Source organism: Meleagris gallopavo, chromosome 15 (assembly GCF_905368555.1).
Source record: "Meleagris gallopavo chromosome 15, MGAL_WU_HG_1.1, whole genome shotgun sequence".
NCBI classification, from domain to species: domain Eukaryota; kingdom Metazoa; phylum Chordata; class Aves; order Galliformes; family Phasianidae; genus Meleagris; species Meleagris gallopavo.
Genome location: NC_139418.1, coordinates 14241571 through 14261866, shown reverse-complemented (window position 1 = coordinate 14261866; position 20296 = coordinate 14241571). Strand labels below are relative to the sequence as shown.

At 37.6% G+C, this 20296-nt stretch overlaps 1 protein-coding gene across 1 annotated transcript in view; it reads left to right on the top strand.

Moving 5' to 3' along the window:
• Nucleotides 1-20296, top strand: part of SPOCK1 (SPARC (osteonectin), cwcv and kazal like domains proteoglycan 1) — a 257041-nt gene that overhangs the window by 144209 nt on the left and 92536 nt on the right. The window lies entirely within an intron of this gene.

Sequence of the window (20296 nt, the reverse complement as noted above, 5' to 3'; positions counted from 1 at the left end):
ACGACTGAATTGAGAGCAAATGGAATAATTTAATATGTTAAGAGCTTTGGCCAGTATGTTCATATTAGACACAGAACTTCGCTGAGAGAAGTTATAAATAAACAAAGATAAGCCTACCAAGGATAAGTTGAAATATGCTACAATCGAGAATGAAGGATATTATAAAGAAATTCAGAGGAAGAAAATTAACATTGCCTTTCATTGGAAGTAGAACAGGCTATAGGGAAACTAGGCTTGAGTATGTCCAGAGTCAGTCCAAGAGCCAGAAAAACTGAGAAATAAACCCTCTCTCTTGCCAACAGCTGTCAAATAAAATCTTTACTGCTGTAATGAGCAAATGTGATTGTTTTTTCTGTACATTAAGACAAATATATTCTGTTGCTTTTAGTACATTTGAATAAATAATTTGAGAACTCCAATTTCTTTTTCTATTTAGAAGGGAAACAAAAATTTTCCTGTAACAACTCATATCCCTAAATGTCGTTGCCAGTGAAGGCTGCAGTTCCATAACTCTTTATGCAGAACTAAATTCAGGATGATCTGATTCCCCTCTGCCGGTACTACATCTCATCTTATCTCACTACTACTTGGTTGAGGAAGCTAATCCAATGGAAAAAAAAAATATATATATATATATGTATATTATCTTAGATTCACAAAACAAAGTTAATGGTGTAATGTGCATGAGGCAGTACATTTAATCTTCAGTTTTCCATATGGAATGAACTCTTGAAGGATTTTAGGGGTACTATTGTGTGCACAGCTTAAATTCTGATGACATTTTTGGCATTATGTAGCTTACATTTTTGAGTTGAGATGGATTTAAAGCACCTGCATTAGATAGGAGTCATCATGATATACAGATATAAATGTTGAGCCAGATGCTTTCTGAGCTATTTTCAGTGTGTCCCAGAAGTGGTCAAAATGGTGCACAGTAATGGTATAGAGGAGGAGCCGAATATCCCTCTTTTCCAGAAACCAGGCTATGTTTCATGTGATTTCTCTATGATTCCTCCACTGCCTGCAGCTATTTCAGATAACCTTTGAGTAGCACTGTGTCTATGGAGATGAATAAAAAAGTCTCGAGAACTTACTTTGAAAATTCTCCAATTTCCAGCAAGTTTTGTAGAATGGAAAGAACTACTGCTGAAGTGTGATAGTGGCACATATGCTCCAAATGTTTAAGTGTTTTTATTCTCAAAATACTCAGCCACCATTGCCTCAAGGGGTTGACACGTCAGTGAGGTTCATAACCAGGCCAAATTCCCTGCTATCTAACTCAGTGGAGTGACACCACTGAAGATTTTCATCTTCATCCTACAACTTTGTGTTCTTTATTCAGTGCCTGACCTGAATACTGTTGTACCCTGTCTCCAGTCATATTAAAGGATGTATTAATCAAAAATAAATGCATTATAAAAAGTGGAGTTGCACCTATTTGAAATCAGCAAATGCCTGAATACATTAGCATGGGCACACATGTACTAAGAGCCACCAAATAACAGAGCACCATTGTGATTGCTTTGCCCATCCACTGAGCATTTGGGTGTGCACAGAAGGATTTTCCATTTCATGCATCATTATCAACTTGCTGTAGTGGCTTTACAAAGCAAGTAGGCTCAGCAAAAAGCAATCATGAGAGCAACATCTTGCATTATTGCTGAGGCATCCAGACAGAACTCCACTGATTTGCATCACCTGATTACCTGACCTATTACATGAATAGCTGCAGCCTAAGGAAACTGCATTTTTCCAGGCATAAGGCAGCTAACTTTGAAAGTGACAACACAATGTTATTGCTGTTTTATTTCCTTTTTGCTAGAATACACATTTTTTAAAACTACTTCAGGAATACGATAATAGTGTAAAAAATTGAGTTAAATGGGAACTTGTTATTGTGTACTGAGACCCTGGCTGCATGATGGCTAGCTCAGTCCGTAGGGCTTTAGGACATAGCTCACTGCATCTGGCAGCACAAATATCACGTATTTCACTAACAGAGCTGAGGCTTTGATGCCACAAAAGTTGGACCCACTGGCCCTGCAGGTTGGGACATAGGATGGGTCCATGGAGAGCAGCTCAGTGCAGGTGGATTGAGGTGGCTCTGCCCTAGAGGTGCCCTAGAAGTTATCAAGGAGCCCCAAAAGCTGTCTGAACTCTCCTGGGCAGCCTCCTCCTTTCCTCCCAGCCACATGCACAGCCTTGGTGCTCGAAGACTGGGAAGAAGGCATTTTGAGAGGTATTTCAGACAGATAATAGAGTTTTGACAGCACATTCTCTAAGGCGTTTACAGTACAAATTGATGATGTCATTTAGAGAAAAGGCAAAGAAGATAAATTTGAAGGAATTCTCTTATATGCTTAATAACCCTTGGACTAATGATAGAGCTTTTCTAAATCTTTTGTGTGGATTAAAACTCCTTTTAGTTTGGACATGATCTATGAGAAACAGTCTTTATTAGTTCAGTTTTGCATGTAATGCAGTAGTTAATATCTCTCAAAGATGTCGTGCATTTGCAGTCCTGTAAACCTTCATGCCATTTGCTAGTATAGCTGCCTTTGAGGAGAGATGGCACTCTTGAGTTTTTTTTGGAAAGAATGGAATGAGCAGAAATGAAAACAGTGGCCATATTAACATGGCCAGGACTCACCACTTTGTTCAGTCCATTTAGCTTGCAATCAGCAATTAGTTCATGGCTGTAGTGTATGTCAGTCACAGAGCTAATCATGCAACATCGCTGCTTCTCTGCTGTGACTTAGAAATGCAGCTATTTACTCAGTATCTCCTTACTCCTTTTGATGCCACTGCTGCTGACAAAAGAGGCCACTATTGAGTTCTTCACTTTTTTCTTTTCTTTTCTTTTTTTTTAAGATCTGGACAAGCTCCCAGATAAAACATCTGTTCTTCTAAATTTCACATCAAAGCCTTGTTCTGACCAACACATCAATGTTGGCAGCTTCATTCAGCCACAGTGAGCAGGCAAATCTCCCTGTCTTTCTGCACAATACCTGCTGTTGGTACTCCATTTCTGGCCCTGTCAAAAACAAGTCCTGCAGAAGATCCTCATATGTGAAACTGTGCATGTTTTACTTCTGCTGCTCTGTGTGCTAATTGTGTGCTTCAGGTTGTACCCAATTCAGAAAGGAAGAAAATTACTAATTGCAGGAACATCAGTGACCCACCTGCTTTCACAAACTGCTTGGGAATATTGCAGAAAAAATCTTTGCCCACAACAAATGCGCTTCTGGGTATTTCTTGGAAAGTTGTGCAGGAATTTTAAGCAGCACTATTCCTTGATGTCTGTACGCTAGACCAACAGTTGCCCTTTAAAATGCGCTAAATAGAGCCTATAAACCCTGACCCTGCTGTTTGATCTGCTCTCTGACTTCTGCTTGCCTGTATTTTCTCTTGCTTTCATGCTCTGCCAACATTGCTAGATGCTAACGAGGTGCTGGCACAGCACCAAGTGCTCCTCTGGGGCTGATGTCTTCCTGCACTGCAAACCTGACTCCCACATTGCCAGTAGCCTGACCGAAGGGAGGGAGGGCTTGTTCCTAAGCTCGTGGCATTTAATACTGAATGATTTATGTGGTAATGTGTATCAAAGCCTGAATGCATGAGCAATCCAGATGATGTGCTGTAACAGAATCAGACCTGGGAGATGATTAATTAGCTCTGGATCTACTAATAACCACTTTGTTCCCTGTTTAGCCTTGCTGTGATTACAAGTTGTTCTTTGTTTTTTTTTCCTCTCTTTTCATTTTCATGCTGATTCAGAAAATAATTGTTGTTCATTTGTGATTTAAGTACAGGTCAGGAAAAAAAAAGCATTTCACAAAGGGTATTTTAAAGTGTAACATAGTTCACATTCCTACTGATATGTTTGTCAGTGCTAATGGTAGGTGTTCTACTGGGTGTTTTCTCAAACAGTAGGACAGAGAACTCAGACAATAATAGGGCATTACAGAATAAAACGATTCTGTAGTTTATTCATGATTATTTGGCTTTCCTTTTCTCCATGGAGGCTGTCCAATTAGCTTTTCTAATAAAGTTTTATGATTTCAAAATGTTCTGAAAGCAAAATATGACTATTTCCAACTACTTTGCACAACACTACTTTTCTTTCAGCTCATGCTGAAGTGGGCCGGGATGTGTCTCGCTAATAAACACCATTCTCCCCTATTTGGATGAAACCTTGACACTTCTTACTAAACTGACAGATGCCAGACAGTCAAAATTATGTATAAAGTTTAGAAATTTTGCCATACCAATACTGTTCTTTCAATTAATACTAAACCTTAACTGATGAAAAATACAGTTATTTTCAGAGTCTCTGCAGTAGGACACAGTACATTCGTCCATCTTGGGTAGGTGCTGTGCCAAAAGATGTGTCCTGGGACACTGAGTCCTGCCTGGAGAAACAAGGCTCCTCAATGAGCAATCCATAACGCTAACAATGAGATGTGGGACTCCTCACAGTAATTCAGGATAATAGTTCTCAGTGATAAAATCATTACAAAGGTTAAGTAGTAAATGTATGCACTGGACACAGAAAACTTAAATATCCAAATTATTGTTCATATCTCCAAAGCTGCTGGGATTTTTTTAAGTTTTGGGGTGAATTCACAGTTGTGGTTTTCTTGTGAGCACCGAATAGATTCTTGTTGATTAACATTTTCAGAATGAATAGAAGACAACTGCTTAGTCCAGAGTGAAAATAAAAGCACTTGACTGTTCTTTTAGAAAAAATAAAACACATTATTCCAAATTTGTTGGGTTTTGTTCCCATGTAGCGATGCAACAATATTTACTTCTGTTTGCAAACTACTTTGGAGTCATTAAATTTAATTTTCCCTAAAAAAAAAATAAATGTTTTCATGCAAGACATTTTAACATTTTATCCACCTTTAATGCTGCACATTGATTTTTCTAATCTACTAGTATAGATTTTTGCCTCAGAAGAAAGAGCATAGAAATATTTGATTAAACACACACTCATAAAAACCAACATATTGCATTAGGTTTTTTTCGACAAATATATTTTACTGGGGAAAATGCCAAAATTTGGTCTTTGTATTCCAAGGGTACCTCTGACAGAGTCTTGGAGAATTCATTTAATCCTCTATCAATATAAGTTCTGGAGATGAACAGAATGGAGAAAGTGCTTGGGGTTTTTTTCTTTTTTTTTTTTCTTTTTCTTTTTTCTTTTCCCTCTTTTCTATAATTTACAAATTATTTTGCATTACTCTGTGAAATCTTTTATTCTTTCTAATATCTAATCACTCACGGTACACTGCACGGTTTTACTGCAGCTCATGGTGTTTATCCAAAAAAATAAATGAGAATCCAGGAAAATCAAAAGAGAATGGAGCCTTTGAGGTCAGAGCAAAGTACATCTCCTAATGTGATGTGCCAGTGGTGTGCAAGTGATGTGTACAAGTCTTTGGTGAAAATTTGAAAGCTTTGTAAAATATTTCATCTCTGGACCACCTGTCATCACAGGCATGCCTCTGCTACAGATTGAAGATCTTGGATTTTGCAGCCGAGAAATTATAGATGTGTGGAAATCAAGAATGTTGTTTTTTGTTATGTGGTCTATGTTGCCCATTAATAGGACAGAAAGCACATGGTATGATGCACCATCAATCTACAAATGCTCAAGGGAATCGCTGAATATGAAGGGAGAACAGTGTAAGAGTCTGATACTATCCTTTATCCCCTATCACAGTTATTATTTTTTTATTTGTATTGTGAAAATTTTGATTTAAGTATGAACTCCCAGAGGTCAACAGCTTTTCCTCCTAGACAGTCTCTAACAACCTGGGATCCAGTCCAAGAATGCTTAAATATTGGCACAGCACTCACTAGTTTTAAAAGCACATATTACTCTACTAAACAGGATAATCTGTAAAGTGTTGGTCTCATTCTGCAAGCGGTCCATTTCTCAGTTTCAGCTGTGCCTAGGATAGATTACGTTTAACTAAAGAGTCCATAGGGAGTCTGTGGAGAGACTGGCTTTCATCAGTCAAGATGAAAACTCCCTCCTAAATCGTGAGGCTAACTGCCTTGCTGCCAGCAGTTTCTGTACAAAGCTCCTCCAGGTTATTATTTTCTGGAGGAAGCTGTCCATGACCGCTCCCTTCAGCAGAGAAGACTTCATGTACCTACTTGGCTGTTTTCTGACTTTCTCCAGCTCAGCACTGTTGAGTTTGGACTATTTCACCACACGTAAGTAAAGGTAAGAACATCAGCCAGTGTTTGGAAGGAATGGCTACATACAGAGACCTCCATTTTTCTTGACATCGAGTATTGCATTCATCTTTAAAGCTGAAGTCAAATATTGAGAGACCCAAGCATTTTCCTTGTTTTGCATTATGCATTTTAATGTTTCAATGCATTTTCAGACAGTCACAGAAAATTGCAAATTTAATGAAGTATGTTCAGGCAGAGCAGATATCTCCTGTGAAAATCATTCAACATCTAACAAGAGGATTGTCACCAACAGCCTTTCTGCATCACAAAGCCAATTAGCCACTCTGTACTTCTCTTCCCAGAACAGTTAACTCATTGCTAGTCATGCTTTATCAGCTTTAGAGCTCATTAGAGTAGTGCAAGGTGACTGTCTCCTATTGGACATGAGGAATTTTTGAAATATAAGATAGCGCACAGCTCTTTTATAATGGCTTTTAGAGAGTTTAGACCTCATCATTGTCAGCTTTGGCAATGGAAATAGATGAACTTGCTCTTGCTATCAACAGGGGTTTTACTTTTTTCATTCACAGTCACCGAGCACATGGCTGTTGAGGTGGATGTCTTACTGCTAAGGTCACTGTCATTGTCTTTGACTCTTCAACTCCTGTCATACTGTGCTCTGCTTTACCATGAGGATGCTGCAAGTACAAGAGGAAACACAAGGGTCATTGAGACATTCTCCTGCTGCATAGCTCCTTTTAGAACGATATCAGAGCACTCATTAAAAAACAGACCAATACCTCTGGATACCTCTGCAATCATCAGAAATTTTATTACACCGAGCAGAATAAGAAATAACCAATTACCTTTCAAACTTTAATTAACATTTGTAAATATTTTATTTTGTGCAATCAAAGACAATGTTATTGGATGGATCGAATATTGCTTTCTGATATTCCTCCTCATAATAATTCCTTTCAGCAGTATATAAAGACGCACCAGAAGTGACTTCTTGGTTCATTAAGTTCAATCCCTCTGCAATGGTATCATATAAACTTTTTCATTAGCCTACTGAGTTCTATCTTAAGATGAAAAGATTTACTGCCCCTCTACACCAGCAGGAAGAATCCTTAGCATCAGTCCTCTGATCAGACACCTGCTAATTTTTATCCTAAATTTATTCACAGCCAGCTAAAATTTCTGGAGTTTTCCTAAGTGGTTCCTCAGTATTTATTTTGAAATAATCATCTTTGCTGGTTTTGCTAGACTAAGCAAATGTTCTTACTTTTTGCTCCTCATAAAGAGAGCTTCCTTATGACTGTTTTCCTCCATAACAGAGCTAATTGGGTTTGACTGCTGAGTTCAGTAAAGAAATAAAACCCCAAATTATCACTTCATCATCTTGATATTTAAAGTCTTTACACATCTTTAGATGTAATATTCCCTCTGAGTTACTGATTATTGAGACTTTATTCTTAATTTCTTAAATCAATCTCCTCTTTAACTGCCTGTTCCACTCATTCTCTGCTTTAAGTCTCCTTCTGTGGGCCATGTACCATAGCTGCAGTTTGGAAGTCCATATTGCATTTGGGCTTTCCACTGAGCATTTTGAATAATAATTCTGGCTTTCATGTTCTGTGTATCTCTGGATGCATATTCAGTCCAGAGTTGTGTTAATTTATGTTGAATTTGCTCTTTCCAGGATTTCTACATAGCATTTTGCATTTTTTTCACCCCAAATAGAAACATTATGTTTAATTTAAACTAAAATAAATTTCTTAGGCTCATCTCTATTATTCCTTTGCTATCCATGAAGTTTATGCTTTAGTGAAACCTACAGTTTTCAGTACTGAGATCATAACTTCATCTCCCCCATTATTAGTGAGGAAACTACAGAAACAGTGAAAGCATCCACGAGTTCTCCAAACCCAGTATGTTTCCCTTATTGCTGACTGAGGCTTGTATTTAACCTGATCTTCATAAAGTTCATTTCTGAAGAAATCCTATTAAGAGTAGTCATAATCCTATGTTTTTCTGCTAATGACTGTTACTCTGCTAAAAAAATAAAAATAAAAATTGAGTAAAATCCCGTGCTTACTGAATTCATTGGAAATCTTTCATTGACTTTAAAGAGCCCAACACAAATCCGGATGCTTTAACTCCACAACACTACTAGTCCAAATTTATTTCCTTTAAAGAGATTTGGAGATAAGACTGAATGTTTTTGTCACTGGCTGTATTGTACTTTGAGATATATTCATCTTGATGCCACTGGCTGCAGTATCGTTCTTACTAAGGTGACTTTCTCTACATCCAATACCCAAATTTTCTTTTCTCTATACAACACACATTTTTTTTGCATCATAACAAAAGAAGGATGTGGAAGGAAACTGACATAAAGAGGCTATATCTAATTAAGCATTACATGTAAACTGGATATAAACTTCAGTGTTTAGAGCTCTGAGATCTACTATGAAACTTAAGTGTGTGATGGTGTAAAAGGCCTCTCTGGCCTCTGGAAGTGAACATGGGAATACATGTTTGTGCAGCAGACTAATAGAGAACAAAGCTAGCAGGAAAACTCAAACATATGAAGGATAAAATAAGGGCAATACAGTGTTTGTTCTTTAAAAGTTTTAATGTCTCATTGGGTTATTTTGTTGGCTGCAGAATTGGTTATATACAATCCTCTTGATGCAGCTTGTCAAGAGTTAGCATCCAAAGCTAATCTAGCCTCCAAATGCTCTTGTTTCCCATGAAGACTTCTTAAAATCTCAGGCTCCAACTGAGTTTCTCTAAAAGTTCAGTCTGTGCTCTCTGTAAGTTATCTGGAGGAAGGCTGAATTAAAAGCTCCATCACCTCCCTTGTGGCATTTGTTTACTACTGACCTGGACTGTCAGCTATATATAGCATAAGAGACATTGGCTCTTTTGTCTGGAAAGCTCCTTATGCAGTCTAGAGTGACTAAGAAATGAAAACAGTAGTTGTATAAATGTCATCTGCTTGGCAAATGTCAAGAGATTTGCCAACACGTGAATAATGAGCAAACAAACACAGTCTGGTGGGACTCACTGCCTGTGTATCCTGGCCCTGTAAGAAAATAATAGCTCTGAATATGGAGTAGCTGGGCAATTCCCGGATTTTCAATACTTATTCAAACAACTGTAAAATATCTTCATTATCACCACTATCATGAAAATGCAAACAGGAAGCTCTCTATATTCAGCTGTGGGACACAAAAGGACGGCTGTACAAGCTTTCAACATACCTTTCAGCAGTACCATATTTGACCCCTGACCTTGTAGACCTTGTAGGTTTTGATTTACCTTGAGCTGCTGGCTTTCTCTGTGACTACATGAATCCTCAAAGGACCTGGATTCTTAGTCTTTCCTGGTTTACCACAGCCCAGTATATTAAGTTTATCATTTCCCAATAGTTTATATTTCTTGACTTAATCTCTCTCTATTTTCTATATGCTAAAAATCTTAACCATAGAATTGCTGGAAGCAAATCTGTAATATTTAATGAATTTGTATAGCTTTACTGGTTCTCCCTGTCTTAAATCTGTTGAGTTCTCCAGTGAGTCAGAAATTATTATTTAATGTTTACAAATGACCTCCAATGCTCTGAAAATTATTCTCTATTTATACTGTAATCTGTTTACTGGAGATTCTAAATTTATTGCTGGTTTTTCTGTAGAAGCCTCAGGACATGAATGTGTTCCACAGAAAAGTCTTTTTAGTGCTAAAAAAAAAGGCTTGTTTTTGGAAGATTGGGACTATTTGCAGCAAAGGAGTTTTATTAAAGTTTTTCTTCAATTTTCAACATGCCATTATATTGGAAAATGTATTAAATGTACTGCATTTTAAAATCTTCCTTTTGATAAATGGCATTATATATCGAATTGCAGTGAATATTACAAACGGTATATTTTGTCTGAAGTTTTCAAATTAGATAAAGAATGCTGTACTTCATTTGACGCTGGTCAGTGTGCTGCTTTTTACAATCGTATCTTAAATATGATGCAGACTTAACTTTTAAACTTACCAAACACTGATCTTTATTGCCCATAAAACTTCTGTATTTTACCATTACACTTCGGAGATTTTCCAAGTATTATTTTAGAGCCTTTCAATAGTAGTGAAAGATAGTGTTATCAACAGGCTAAATTTGTAATGACTTAGGTCAGACTTCTTTCATGCTTCTCACAGTGCACAGTTCATGGCTTCCCATGGCTGTCAGGAAGGAAAACAGCCCGTCTAAAGGTGGATGTGGTTTTCAGCAGAGATCTGCTGAATTTCCCATCTTATTCAACACCTACGATCCTCCATCATATCAGGCAGAGAATATCCCTAGGAAAAATGGTCAAGTCACAGTCATGACCACCCTAAGGAATTCATCAGCAAACATTTCGGCTTGCATTTTTGAAGTTGCTTAAAACTACTGCTAAAACCTTTCCCACATTGGTTTGTGATAGATGAGCAATGAAGACATGGGTGATGGCTTTTATAAGAAATTAAAAAAAGGTGGACTCATGGTTTTTATCCCTTTCAAAGCCATGCAATTCAGTCTAATAGCTTACTTTGGAAAGAAACTTATGAAAACAGTAAAAAAGAAGCTTCTTGAATCATTCATTTTCTTATTTGGTACAAGTTATCAAAATTAACTTTTAATCTGTTGATCTATCCCACTTCTTTAATATTTCAATTTCCATCACTCTCCTTTCATTAATAAGCTTATGATCACCTTCTTAGAGCTCTGCCAGAACTCATCAGAAGCTCAACCTGCAGATTTTCAATTTAGTCATTTTACATCAGATTAATTCAACCAGTGAACCATGACTGACATTATTTATGGACATGAGCCACCGAAGTACAATCTCTTTAAAGCTCTGTACAGTGAGAGTACTAATGATGCTGGAAATCAACCCAAAATGTTTTGCTTCTCTAAATATGTCTAGTCAGACGTTACTGTTCTGCTTATAAATTTATAATAGAAAGGCAGTGCTGTGCCATTAACTTTTCAGGCAGAAAAGTGTAGTACCTGAAGACACTTTATATAATGCTTGTACCTCTGCATTTAGACTAGTAATTTAAGATATGGCATTGTTGTTCCTGTGAGCATCTCAAGTATCTTAAAATGTAGGGAGGGAAAAATCTTCATATGTCTGTGTAACATTTTACACTTCTTAGAGTTCAGCCCATTTTTTAGGGGACTCAAGGAAGAAGGCACTATACCTGTATGCCTTGTAATCCACATCACCAATGCAAAACTTTCTCTAATAATTCAAAAGAAGTTGTTCTTGAATCTCAGAAGCTAAAAAGGAAAAGAAAGTTCTCTTTCATTGTGTCACTTCTTCCTGTTATTCTTCCTCCCTCGAATCTGCTGTGAGAGTCAGTGCTAAATTCTCAATGCCAGTAGTCAAAAGACCAAATTTTGTCACAGAACAAATCACTTCAAGGCTCCTTAACACTAAGAAGAGTTATTGCTTCAGGTCTGCAGCCCTCAGGATTTGGGTTGGGGGAACTGATGGTCTGAAGGGTGTGAATAGGCAGTCCATGAGACTGCTTATCTTTTATCGAGGGCTGTATATTCATTCTAAGCCACCTCGCTGGCTACAATGTAGAGCTGTCTAAAATAAATAAGTAAATAGAAAATATATCATGATAAATTGTGTAACATTAATGAAGTGCAATTACCAAGAAACAATTCTACAGAGCTCTGCTCTTAAATTGTTGTGGAAGAGCAGGTGTAGAAAGATTAGCAAGTCTGCAAGTTAGTAAAGTGAGAATTATCAAGCCTCCATTTTGCTATCAATTATTGGATTTATGTTCTCTGCTTTAACAATGACATTTTGAAAGATTCATTGTAAATAAATACATGGTATTTGGTTGCAATTTAAAAAGTCAAAGTTTCCAGCACAATCCAGGCATTTGTTTCCTACTTTTATTAGCAAATGGAGGGGGGGAGGTGGAAGTGACAACTTGTACTGCAGTCAGTGTGCAACTGCCAGCTTCATGAAATGAAATACTGCAATTGCAGTTCTGAGAAGTGCAATACTTATTTTTAATGAATGTGGTGCATCATGAGGTGGATAGGCTCCCTTTGTTCTTGGATTAGTTCTTAATTTTATAGTATTATCTGTACGGATTTTGTTGTCTCAGTTTGCACAGCTAAGCTCCCTGCTGAGGTGTTGGGTTTTTTTCTCACATTGGCACATTTTGAGAAAGTGGGAACTGAAATGGGCATAAAACAAACACAGCTTTTCAGCTGTAAGTATTGAGTAGACATGTTCTACAGTTTTCTGACAAAATGGTTTTCCTGTCAATTCAACAAAAGATTTCTGGAATGTACAGAACAGTTTTTGACAAGAAAGTGTCTAAGTTTGGAAACATAAGTAGGTTGGAGTAGACCTCAAATGTAGAATGTACAAGAGAGACTCAAGCCTTCTTTCTCAGGTAGAAGTGTCTCTTGGTTCTTCTGATAAGGGGCGATTGGTTTATGTTTTATAACTTTCCCTCAAAGTCTGTAGTTTTTATTCCTTTCTCTCCACGTTAATTAGAGAAGGGATTTCATCTCATTAGCCTAGGTGACTGCCCTAGTCACTGGACTGTCAAATTGGTATCTGTCCCTGTCTGACCAAATGAATATTTAATTAATTACACAAAATTAACTCAGTAGCCTGATGATAATGACATTCACCTGAGACCCTGGCTCTGCTGAGTCTGTACTGCTGTTGTTAATGGAAAAGTAAACACAATCCTCTCCCAAGACTTTCCATTGTACATCCTTTGAGGAGCTAGTAAAATCAGACTGATGTAATCAGTACCTCCTATCTTGATGGCACGACAAACTCATTTTATCTAAAGATTTTCAACAGTCTGTATCATAAAGTTACCCACAAATGATTTGAGTATTCAATTATCTTTTGTAGCCAGAGAAATGAGACATTGTTTTCTTCTACGGTTGTCTCAAGAGACAGAGTGTGGCTTTGCTCCTGGAAAAGCATCCGGAGACATTTTGATTCTTGTTTTCATTATTTAGAAGTGATCTCGCATTTCTTCTTTCATATTTTATTTCTACAGTTAGAGATGAAGAACACTGGATTATGATTTCTGAAAAATAAAATTCTTTGCCTGGGTATTCACTGATCTCTGTCAAATGCCAACTATTAAAAATAAATTCCCAGTCTCGTTTCTTCCCCATTTTCTCAGATAATATCTTTTGTAAATTGATATTGCAGAGCAGACATTCCTAGTAGCTCACAATTTGCCTTTTCTTTATTTTCCTGGGGGGGCTTGGTGGGTTGGGGTTTTTTTTTGAGAATTATCTTTGCATGCTGACAAATAGGTAATTTCTATCATTATCTCTCTTCTTACTTTTCTGAGAAAAGCAAATGCTTCAGAGCATTAAAAGGAGCTGCTGCTCGGCCTGCAACATCCACGAAAAAAGATCTCACAAATCTTGTGAATGCCTGGGATTGTGAACACTCTAAGAACTGTTTTTGTTTGTAAATTACCTTAATGGTACAAAGTGAAAGTCGCCTGGTTTTGTTCTGAAATAGCATTTAACTGTCACTGATGGAGATGGCAGCCTTAAAATTTCAGATGATTTTTCTCCTCTTTCACTGGCAATGATTTTGAGTCTTCCAACTGCAAAAAAAACTCAAGAGGCTTCAAAAATACAAAGTGTGATGTAATCTTTCTCATTCTATCAATTTATTAGTACTCTTTCTTGGTGAGAAACTTTATTCTGGTCTTTTCACAAATTTGGATTTTTTTAGCATTTTTTAATCTAATAGAAAGACTAAGCCTTGAAGAAAATTGTCGATAAACAAAAAGGTTCTCTCAAATTGATACAAGCTTTTTTTTTCTTCAGTTAATCTTGCTGCCTTTAAGCTTGAGTTGGAGTTTTCTTTTTTAACACTTTCTGGTGGGAGAAAGGCTCTTTCAAACCCTCAATTACTTGGCAGTAGCACACCATGCATTATGCCTCAAAAACTACCTTGTCTGCACCGATACCCTGTTATTGCCTGCCTTCTTATGGCTTATGCCAGTACTATTCATCTGGTTTTATGCAGTTACTAAGGAGAATTGTGTCTTCCAAACGTATAAAGTTAATAAGAACCAATAGTCTCTGCACGTGCTAGTTTTGTTATTGTAACTCAATAATAAAGCATAATGTAAGATTTTTGTTCCCTTGTTTAAAGAGTGAAGAAGCCAAGAGAAGAGAGTTAATTAAAAAGAGTTTAAAATGCCATTAGGAAAACAAACCTGCTCTTTCGCATAGCATCCAGTCTTTTGCCTCAGATGGTGGCTTCCTGAAGTACAGGAAGCTTGTGTGTCCCTTGCTTTTTCTTTCCTCTTCTTTGTAAATTCTTTCTTTGTACTTTGTTGGCATTTAAATTGATGGTCCATGTTGAACATAAAGGACATGTTGTAGTTTCGTTGTATAAATTAGTCTGTCCATTCTTTGTTGCTGTATGTTGAAATGCTGTGTGCCATTATTCTGTGTAGTCATCTGGCTTTAAATCTCTCTCAAGTCCTTTGACAGACTTTTCTAGTCTTAGCTAATCCAGTTTACCTGAAACCCAAGGGTGCCAAATTGAATTACACTGTGGTCATTCCCACTTAGCACCTCATCCATAGTTAATTTCTTGAGCTGCTGTGTTTTATCTGTGTATAAATTTTTCATTTGCAACAATATTTTAGCTTAGCAAAGAAAGAGCTCAGACATCTGAGAGTGTTTTAATTAGTTCTTTTGTTATTTCAGAAATTTTTGCTTTATTTTTAATCAGCTGCCTGTAGAACCGAGGTTCATCATCCTCAGAAACTCATATTCCAGTTTTTGGTGAAACAATGAGAGTTATTCATTTCATAATGAGTTTCACCCACTCACTGACAGCACATCAGCAATATGCTGAGTGCTGAAATGTAAACCCTGCCCAGTTCATAGTTGAGTATAGTATGGGTTTGTCACCGACACCTTAGGATTACGACCAAGGTGAAATAAACAGTAACCTGTTAATTACAGATTTGCATATGGGAAAGGAGGAAAATGACTGAAGAGTAAGTCCAGGTGATAAGTGTGATGGTGGAGAAATTGACTAAAAAATACAGAAGTTGATGTGAGAAGAACAATTCCATGCTTACCTTTGACATAGTGAGCTTCTGATGTGGACAAGACACTCCTGAGAAGAAATCATAATAATAGGGAAAATAGATGGAAGAATAAACCAGAGAGAGCCTACAGAGCTTCTCAGACTTCCCAGCCAGAAGTGCAGAAAGATAAGAAGACTGGATTCTTAGAGGCAAAGCATCAAAATGACACTGAGAGACCACCTAGAGAGAATATAATACTTAATACGATACTCCCTAGCAGAGACGGAAAGAATAGTTAAGAGTAAGTGAAGAAATAACTTCTTCACTGAGGGACCTAATTTCTGAGGTTTAGTGAGGCAGAAGGAAGTTTCAGAGCTATGAGTGGAAAAGTGAAAGGAAAAGGAGATCAGCTGGGAGGAGGTCAGAGCAGGGCAGTTAGGCTGAAGGACTGGAATAAAAATAGTTAAATGAAAGAGTTAGTAGGAAAAAGCACCACAATTGTTAACAATTTTATAAAATTCTCCTTAAACAAGTCAGCCAGATCTGGAGAAAATAGGGCTGGAGGAGAGAGACAAAGTGCACGAGGCAGTAGGCAAATAACAGCCAGGAGATGTTGAAAGAATGAAAACGCTTTATGAGGGAATGCAAGAACACTGGGGAAAATAAGTACTACCAAAAAATATGAGTGCAGTCCCTAGCTTTCTACCAGGGCAGCACAGAAAATAGTGGGAAGAAAGAACAAGAACAGGGTGCAAGGGCTCAATAGTTAGTAGGTGGACAGTGGAGATAAGCTGTTGGTGTCTATCTGGGTGCTCAGAAAAAGAGTTTAGTACAGAAGAAAATGTGCTCAGGAGCAGCCATTTCTTATGAAGACTGTTAATTCGGGATTAAATCAAATGAACTGGTAAAGGTGAAGAAATGTGGATCCTTGCTCAGTCCATTGGTCTCTCAAAAGCTATCACAAAAGATGGATGGGGACAAAATCAGAGTGGAAAGGATATAGATGTGTGTTAGATCACAGCAAGATAAACAAAGGGAAATAAGTGCTGAAGTGAAATTCAGATGGGAAGGAGTGATTCAAAGTAAGGTGGCATGTATCCAGCCAACAACATAATCTGCACTAAACTGATTCCTCTTAAATGAATTAGCAACAAATATTTAAATCTTTTTAAATTTTTGTACAAAACTCATGTAAGTACCAGGTAATGTAATGCTGTATATCTAATTATATCAGTGTTTGAGACTCACGTGATACAGTATGCTTCTGAGAATTCTGCTATAAAATGCATGGGTAAATATATGTCTACATTGCAATTTAATGACAGTCTGAGCCTCCATGGGTACAGGAACCTTTGGAGTTAAATATTTGAGGAACATGGAAAGAATGGATGGTTGTAATGCATGGTTGATAGGCTTCATGGTTTAAGGTCACAGTAAAGAGAAACGTTAATAACTCAGTGGAAGTAGCTCATGAAATGTGTATCTTGCAGTTTCTGCAAGTATGTCGATTGTGTTCATCTTCAAATTTTACCTAAAGGTGTGTTTTGGCACATGCTGTCCCTAGACTGGATCATGTGCATTCAGTTAGTATCATAAATTAATGTGATTATGGAAATTCTTTCTATTGGTTTGGGAGTTTCCTGAAGCTCTAGTCGCCTTTCATTAAGATACAGTCTGATATAAGATGGGTAATGTTCTTGATGGCCTCATTGGAGAAGCTGGGAATGATGTAGATATTATGAGCTCAATCTCCACCATCAAAGAACCAGACAGAAGCACTGAATATGTTGAGAAATTCATCAGAATGTTTAGACATTCATAGTACAGAGCTCTGCAAATCCGCAGTGCTGAATAAGCAACAGGAGCATTAGCCTATTTAGATGCTAAGAAGGATGGGATTTTAAAATTACCCAGCTCCTTATAATATTTATAACTGGCTTGGTTAGAATACATTTCACTAACATTCATTTTATTCTGACATAGGAAACTGCATTCTGATGATTTTCCGAAACGACCTTGAATAGTGGATTTTGACTACACTCTGGAGGTGGCTTTGGGATTGATTTTTTTTTTTTTCCTAATTGGCTGTTGTTTGACAGGCCAATTCTATTCAAAAACTATATATAAAATATTAGGTAATGTATGCTAATTGTAAAAATCCTCAAGAGTTTAATGTGCTGTAGGCTTCTTGTGAATTTAATAAGCCTCTCTCATAATAAAATGTGTCAGAAGGGGCAAATATTTTGCTAGCACAGCTTGTAACTGATTGTTTGTTACACTGTTAGCAAGTATTCACACAACAGAAGTACAACACAGTCATTTTTAAAAAGAAACATTTGGTTTAGTGCCTTAAGGGCAAAGAATATTACTATATTTTTAAAATGCATTTGGTTTCTCATCCCTACCAGCAACATGTCAATTTTTGTGAGGATTGCATGTTATTCGCCTTAGGAAAAGCAAAATCAACATAATGAAGCAGAACACAGCTGAGCAGTCTAAAGATGCTTGGATTGGAGGTGGGGGGAGTGGGGGGGAAAATGTCATTGATTTTCCCCCTATAGTTGCAAAGTGACAACAAGGTTTTGGAACCTTTATGATTCAGGAAAGAGAAGAAAAAAAAAAGAAACCCACCACCTCAGCCTCTTTGGGCAGTAGGACTCTTTGATGTCTAGGTATATGCTGCCTGTGATTGATCTACTACCATTGCTAGAAAATAAAGCCAGGGCATAAACTGTAGTGAAAGACAGAGCTGATACAGATCCTGGAGTGGGTCTGCCACCTATTTCAGCCCATTGTTCATCCCAAAGTTTCATTCTGCCAACTAGCAATGTCTACAGGGATGTGAGACATTGGGGTTTGGTGATGTTAGACTTTTTGGTCACCTGCACTTGGCCTAGAAAGAGGTCAGTGCTAAAGCCTGTGAGTCCAGGATCTCCAGGACATTCAGCAGTCAAATGCTGCCAAGAAATCTGCCATGAATTTTGGCCTTCCTAAGTAACTTGCGCCTTTCTGCTTGCCCACCATTGTAACTTGAAATAAGAGCAGTGGGAGAGAAATGATGGAAAGTAACTGCTCTTCAGATTTGGTGAAAACAATGTTGAAAGTGTCTAATTGAATGAAATATGACATAGTGAGGAAGGATTAGCTTTCCTTCCCTACCAAATGTGACAGCTAAGATTAATCTCACATGCCATCAGCAGTTCAACTCCCTCACTGATCTTGGCAAGATCCACCAGCAGAAGGAGGCAGACTTGATCAATACAATATTTTAATATCAAAATAATCACATATTGGGCAGAGAAAAGGTACTGCATCCTCTTAGAAAGTGTTCTTTTCTAGTAGCAGGGAAGAAAACCCACATAGGCTGTCAAAGAAAGAAAGTCAATGCCAACAAAGATACTAAATCTGCTGCATGCTGCAAATCTAAGCACACTGTGCAAAGTACCAGGGCTACACACAGCGTGCAGAATCCAGGGTTCAGAAGTGGCTGCTAAAGATTTCTGCTAACAGAGGAGTAGTAGAGAAGATTCCAGCTTTAATTATGAACTTTCTGCTATGTCCCTTCCTCCTCTGGAATTCAAGGCACTTTATTATATTTTTACATAGTTTGGTGTCTGAAAATCCTTTTAATGTTAGTATAAAAATAACGATGAAAAGGAAAATAATTCTCTTATGAAAATTCATGAGAACAGTGGCAGAGTTTAGAAGCTGTGTTATTTATTCCACAGACCAAAATGACTTTAAAAACACTGGGATTTTATGTTTGTGTGGATTTCTTGTTTTGGTTCTGTTCCTTTGAGTGCCTTGCCAGCTTCCATATCTTTGCAGCTGTAGAACATATGGATTAGGTAAAAAGTTGCAAATCATTAAAAATTGAGATTAAAAATAAAATTGCCTGTAGACCAAATAATCCGTTAGCCAAGAAGGTACGGGACTTTTTAAACACTATTTTTATGTATTAAAGTGCTTAAAGGCAGAAATCCACATACCTCTCTAATGACCTTAATAACTACTTAATCTCACAATTTCTAGTCCAGGAACAAGTAAGGCCATGTACTAACATCCCACAAGGGTGCAAGTACTGACCAATCCTGACACTGTGCAGAACCAGCTGTCTTGGCCTTTTAGCACTGTCCCTATTTAAATGCCATATTAAAGCTGTGTGGACACAGACCTTGCTGCTGTTTGAAGGACCTTGCTCAAGCAGTTGCAGACAGGAGGGTTCTCACAGATCCAGTGACAGTGTTGCATACAGCAGTCAGCCTAACAGCCTGCAGTTTTTCTGGCCTTTTTGGACCTCTGAATCTATGTCAGCCTTTCCAAATTTTCTGATCCTTTAATAACTGCCAAAAATAAAATTTCCTTCATCTTGCAGAACCAATAACCTCGAGCACCCTGGGTTGCAAGACCCTTTGATCTCTTTCAAGAGTTGGTTGCTCACTGGGTCTGGAAGGATGCATGAAAAAATCTTCAGGGTTTTTCACCTGCAAAACATGTCAGGACTTCTTCTTGTAAAATGTCTTGCTATAACAAAATGGTCATCCCTCCCTACATCTAGCTGACATGTTCCTTCCAATGCATTGCTTCCCCTATGCTTAATTTTATACTGCTTTCTTACTCATGGTTAGAAGTAAAAGCTTGACTCTTCCTTATATCTTCTTGAATTCTTCTTCTTCCTCTGGAAATGTCTGTTTTGCATTTCATCAGAATGATGCTTCACCTACAGATACACTTTCACCTCAACAGATGGGATTTTCTTTTTCACTCTTCCCTAAACTTTTCATCTCCAATTCTATCTTCCAAGTACAGCCTGCTGTCTGAGAAAGTCCTATGGCTCCTGGTGCTCTCCAGCAATGGACAGAGTTAATTCCTGATATAATCTCATTGCTATCACTGTTTGAAAGCACAGGAAGCAAGTAGGGAGTCAGTGTTCTCTCTCCTCCTGTTTACTGCAAAAGAAAGTTTCACACAAACCTGGTTCTGCCTTGCCAGAAAGGCACTC